The sequence below is a fragment of the Panicum virgatum genome, chromosome 3K, assembly GCF_016808335.1.
Source record: "Panicum virgatum strain AP13 chromosome 3K, P.virgatum_v5, whole genome shotgun sequence".
In the NCBI taxonomy this organism is placed as follows: domain Eukaryota; kingdom Viridiplantae; phylum Streptophyta; class Magnoliopsida; order Poales; family Poaceae; genus Panicum; species Panicum virgatum.
In genome coordinates, this window is record NC_053138.1 from 40,481,252 (window position 1) to 40,487,727 (window position 6,476).

A 6,476-nucleotide genomic window follows, 5' to 3' on the forward strand; every position below is an offset into this window, starting at 1 on the left:
CTTTTAGCTCCAAATTCTATATGCTAAAATTATCAACTAATATTTGCATCTTCTAAGCAATCATAACAAACCTTGAATAATAATTCATGGTAATCATTTCCTATCATCACATAAATTCCATAAACATTACTACGATGCGGTGCTGCGATCACGATGCTCATATCTGAGAGCGACTAACGGTGAATCGATTCAATTTAACCTTGCATGGTGGACCTAACCAACACGGCACGTATTTGTCCTGTCGGACTATACATGCCAACCATTCCCCTCCCCGCCTCGAACTACAGGAACCAGCCCAACGACATATGGTTAGCCGAGCTCAACGTGAGACCACCAAAAGTAAACATATGCATCCCCAATTCTCCGCGACTACTCAACCACCCCAGGAGTTGGGTGCGGGTTCCTATACTTTTGAAGCAAGGCAGTACTCGGATTACCGGTTTCGACTACCTCCTACTCCCAGCATGCGGCTAGTACAATTCAAACATGATCAGCAGGGCCAGACAGCGGACGGTCCTTAACCGACACAGACGGAGCTACACTTTCCCTGCCCGGTCTAACATTCCATTTCCTTTCATCTTGAATATAGTAACTCATATAATGTAATATAAATACATCCTATATCTCGCGAGTGACAGAATTATCACTCGTCTTCTATCGAGCCCTATTAAGCTTAGCAGTGCTAACGACCTGTCCATACAAGAATAAGGCCTGGGAAAACCTAGGGATCATGCAACTAAGGTTTCAAACAATTCCTGAAACATAATGCACAAGTAATAAGCATATATATATATAGTGATTCATAAATTTAAATAGTAGGACATGCATCGGGGCTTGCCTTGTGTCTGCTGCTCAGCGCTAGGGTTAGCAGGGCCTTGGGCCAACTCCCCACAAACCTCCGGCTGCGGGGCTTGCCCCTGTGACTCTTGTGGCTCCGCAACCACCTTGTATACGATCTCCTCCACCGCGGCTGCTACACGTATACACATGCATATGATATGAGGAATGCAGGTATGATTTACAAAAATTATAAGCAACCAATACCCGAAATAGTTTTCATCTATTTGCACCAACTAACCCTTACTAACCCCTCTCAGCCACTGCCACACCGGTCAGACCGGTCCACCCGACCGGTCAGACCGGTCCCAGTTAAATCAACCCTGCCACCGGTCAGACCGGTCCCTCAGACCGGTCAGACCGGTCCTACCTAGGCCACAAACTGGAATGCAAGTCGTGGCTAAACTAGCCCATAAATTTCAAATACTTTCTAGGCCCTAGTTCAGAGATGCATATAGACAATCTTGACCCAAGAGAATCGACTAAAACCCTCTAGAAAGATGGATTCACCCAACCCTAGGTGACATATCTTGGATGAGTTAACTTGCCCACCAATTCTAAATCCCTTCTAGGCTTTAGTTCATGGATTCAATCAGAGGTGTTTGACCAAAGGGATTCACTTACAATCACCTAGAAAAAGGAGATCGAACCAACCCTAGCTTGTTTACCTTGAATGGGCTTCTCCCTCACGAAGAACTTGGATCCACGTCACCCCGGGGAGGAGCACCTGAAGAAGATGATCCTTGACCCCGATTTGAAGCTCCCAAAGCCTTGCAATGTATTTGGGGTGGGAGATTTGGGAATGAGGGTTTGGGGAGGAGGGAGCTCGGCAAGGGAGCGTGAGGGAGCTGAGGGAGGTGGGTGAGGGCGTGGTCTGGTGAGGGAGGGAGGGAGAGAGAGAGGGGTTTAAATCATGTGGGCCCAACAAAACGGTTGAGTCAGTTCAACCGGTCAGACCGGTTGCCCCGAACGGTCAGACCGGTCTGGCCCAAGCTGACAGAAATTTTGCTATCTCATGGTTTGTGGTTTAAACCTAGAACTAATGACCCTGATTACATTTAATTAGTGTTGATTAACACCTGGGTGTTACACCTTTCGCGCACGCCGCTTAGCAGCTCGGTTTTGCTTCATCTACATTGCGTAGCCCTCCTCGATGAACGGGGGGTTCTGGATCTGGGGCGGTGGTTGTTTCGGTGCGGCGACGGCTGTGGATGGTAGACTTTGGGTTATCATTAGAAGCGGGGCTGCGGGAACGAAGCTAATTTTGGAATGTCTTTTGTAGAGCTTGGAGCAGTCCCAATCCGGTTCATCCCCTCTCTCCCTTTTTAAGGGCGCGAGGGGAATTGGGTGCATTGCTTTAAATCTCTTCATATCTTAAATTCGTAAGTAATGGTTGGTCCTCAAATCCTGGCATGTTCCACCATCTGGAACTGTTCCTAGGAATGCCATTGTGGCCCCATTGTTGCAATCGGAATTGAAAGCGTAGTTTCCTAGGCACGGTACGAGCCAGCTGGCCGCTGGGGGCCTTGTCCACTCACCAGGTCTTCGTCAATGGCTTGGCCATTGGCTAAACATTTTTCATTTATTTTTCAGTTTTCATTTGCTGAGTTATGCCATGATGCCACGTAGTTGGCACATTGTGCGACTCATCCTCTGCACCTCCAAAATCACCTTATTTGCTCTGTTTTTGATGGGGAGATCCATGAGTAAATGGATAAAGCTGGAACAATGAAATTCAAGGTCATTGAGATGATAAAACCAAATGAGAGGAGGATTGCTCTGTATGTTTAGGAAGTATGGGTTGGTCATCATGTGTCAAGAGTGATGGCTGCAGATTCCTTAGCAAAGGATCAGATTCTCTGGCTAATTCGCATGGCTTAAAATGACACCTAGTGCTCTCTCTGTCGTATTTTACATGGCTTGCAACCTGTCCATAGTCTGTGTTGCTTAGTCTCTTCAGTTGATTAAGCATAACACGTACTATGGCTCGTGCGATCCTGCCTGTAGCACACATTACCTTGATGACTGAAGAACTGTGGAAGAGAATTCCTATTATTAAAAATTCTTATTTCACTCATATCTATTTGGCATGTCATGGCTAGATGCACAGCATAGCCATATCATCATACTTTTCAATACTGTAACTTTTTTGGTGGCTTTCTGTAGATCGATATTATGCACCATGTATTAATTTAAGTATACTGTATAAACAGTTTTTGCTATCTGCATTCGAAATTCCGATTCTCAATACTGTAACTTTTTGGTGGTTTAATGTGGGTTGATATTATTCACCATGTATTAATTGAAGTATACTGTATAAGTAATTTTTGCTATCCGTGTTCAAAATTCTGATTGTTCAATAGGGTAACCAAGGTTCTATTATCTAGTTCTGAGTTCTGACATTGAAATATTTTCCATAAATCCAGTCTATCTCAAGCAGCATTGGAGGGTCAGCCAAATGGATGGTGAACAAGATTAAAGGTATTCCATATTCCTGTATCTGCTCTTTATCTTCTAATAGCAAAAGTGACATGTAGTGTAAATAGCTGTACCACTGACTTGGTATATTTTGTGTTGTGGTGCGCTATTGCGATATGTCAACATTATTTAAGAGAGAATTGCATTGCAAGTCCTTAAACTTGCACCAATGTAGCACCTCAGCCCCATAACTTTCACTTAGATTTTCCAAGTCTTTAACTTGCCACCGTTTGCACTGGTGCCCTATTCCCCGGTTTGCTGACGGGAGTAGGTGAGCTGGTAGACTTGACTCCAGTGAGGAGGATGAAGCTGATGAACGGAAGAAACACAATGCCAGGGGTGAGTTACAGCAGAACACAAGAAGAATGCTGGGAGTGCCCTTGCGCAGTCCACACACATGCTGGATATTGGCGTCGTGGTGCTCATGCTGCAAAAGGATGAGAGAAACAGAACTAGGCTGGTGTGGGACTGCAATGCCTGGTCGCTTGCAACACGGTTGCTAGCTCCTACATCGGTTCGATTCATGGAAGGTCGCGACAGCCCTGGCGGCAGAGCCGGACACCTCAGAGATGGTGGGGTGGACGTGCCCGGTGTCTGGCAGGTCGTCTAGCAACGATAGTTGACGGATGGACAAGTTACTCCTCTTGATCAAGGATATCCCTGTCTTTGGCATGCGCTTGACCTGATGAAGGCATCTGCCGAGGTGCTTGGCAACAGCACACACGGTTCCACGTCCGAGGCAACCATGCTCAACGAACGACATCACCGTCACCAGGAAGCACATGCGCGACATGAACTGTGTCGGCATGACGAGTTCAAGCAACACTTGAACATGCTCGGGGAAGCCTCCTCTACATCCTGCAGCATCGTGTTGGCCTTTTCATCAATATTTGTTCACCAGCTTTTCATCTCCTCGCTGGCTAGTGCCCGGTCCATGCCCACCAGTTTACATACTCCCATCAGCAACGGCAGAATGGGACACCAATCCAAATGGTGGCAAGTTGAAGGACTCGCAAAATCGAAATGCAAGCTAGAGGGTCCAAGTGCTACTGTTGGAATATAAGTGAATTGTTTACCTCTCCCCATCAGCTTAAACTTTTGGGTTGAATTGGTTGGTGCATGCAACTCAATATGCTATCAAAACCAGAGGTCTTGAGTTTGAATCCTAGTTAGCGCAATTAAATAAAATAACTGTTGCTCACTCATATTCCACGTCTGAGGTCTGAGGGAGCCTCCACGTGAGGGGGAGTGTTGGAATATAAGTGAATTGCCTACCTCTCCCCATCAGCTTAAGCTTTTGGGTTGAATTGGTTTATGAATGCAACTCAATAGCTACAATGGTGCAAGTTCAAGGGTCTGCAATGCAGTTCTCTCTTATTTTAAACTTAGTTTTGGTGCATTGGCAGTGTATGAGTCATGGAGTATATCAAACAATGCTGGTCGATATTTTTTTATTATGTGATAAAGGAACAAAAAAGTTACACTTCCCTTCTCAATTACTAAATTTAACCTGCCAGATCTGTGTATTGTCATGAAAAATGTAGGAAAGACAAATCGATAGTCAACTGTGACATGTATCCATTATTTCTCTTATTACGAAAATGAGGTCAATAAACTGTGAAGGTGGAACCTGATCTTTCAGTTTCTGATAATTCTGGAAGCCATGCATCCTTAATATAGGGCACAATAAGTAATAACTAATAAAGCCAAAATAAATTCTGAGACTAATGTGCTTTCTTAATTCCTCGAGGTGTTGATCTGGAATGTGGTGTCATTTATTTAATGTGGGCTTGTCTTCCAGTGAAAATCTCCACTTATATCCTCCAACACATGATGCCTGTTCACTTTTATCATAACCTGAAATGCACGTATTTATCTATGATAACATGAAAGGAGATTGGCTGGATTGATAAAGAAATAAAGCAGTATCCTGATATCATATTATTCAAACTATGTGATGAATGCGTGTTAATGTGCTCAATTAGCACACCATAGTTTGCATTATTTTCTTGCTCAAGTGGTCATTGCACCTGTTCAATTTATTTGAATCTTTTGTTTGCTCAATCGCCAATCGCACAATGTTCTTGCATCAGAGGCCTCGAGGGCGGGATTTTATCATATCAACTGATCTGACTATCTGAGTGAAACATGCTGTGGTCTCAGGGAAGATGCAGAAAGCACTACCAGACCTCCTCAAGGAATATGACATGCCAGCTGGCCTCTTTCCACGGGATGCGACTAACTATGAGTTCAACGAGGAGACAAAGAAGCTGACGGTGTACATCCCTTCAGCGTGCGACATTGGGTACAAGGACTCCTCAGTCCTGCGGTTCTTCACCTGTGTGACTGGCTACCTTGAGAAAGTTTTCCGACACCGAGGGCATGAAGACCAAAGTGCTGGTGTGGACCAAGGTGACCACCATCAAGACCGAGGGCTCGAAGGTCCATTACTCCATTTCACTGCTGGTGTGAATAAAACCCGGAGCCGTGATGCCTATGAGGTTGTCAGGGATGGTATCACCATAGATAAATTCTAGAGCATGGTTCGCAGAGAAATGTGATGTAATTAGATTATCCAGACGATTATTCTCGTCCTCTTGGTACACCAAAATTCTAAAATATGTTGTGGTACTGCCTATTCGGTCATTATCTACAAATTGGATGTCTCATGCCATTATGTTTCTGTTCAAAATGTGGAGCTTACTTTCACATTGCGACTGGTGTTATTGTGAAATTGCACTAGGATGCACCCTTCGTTCCGTCAATGTTGCCTTTTTTTTTGTTCAGCTTTGTGGAGAAAAATAATTTAAGAAATTTCGGTCTCTTTTGTTGAAAACCCTATTCTTTTCCATCTCAATCCTGCGTTTCGGTAACTCTCTTATCTTTTTTGTTTGAGAGGACGGTAACTCTCTTAGCTAGCTCCTTGCGTTGTGCGCTGCTTATTGCGGCTAAATTCCTAAATCAAACCTATTTAGTTTCATAAAAAAGATTATTGCATATATTATATCAAAAAAGAAAAGAAAATCGTTTTGTGCAACTAGTATATACTCAGACCTACATTGCACTCAAGTCCAGCAACATGGCTTTTCATGTCTTACATCTGAATTAAACTGCATCAGAAAGAGACCATGACTATGCATGCTAAATGCTAATCAAACGCA

The 6,476-nt window shown here is 44.1% G+C and overlaps 1 pseudogene; it reads left to right on the top strand.

The window, feature by feature from the left end:
* Positions 1-2,547: 2,547 nt before the first annotated feature.
* LOC120700911 lies at positions 2,548-6,080 on the top strand (annotated as a pseudogene).
* The last annotated feature ends 396 nt before the right edge of the window (positions 6,081-6,476 follow it).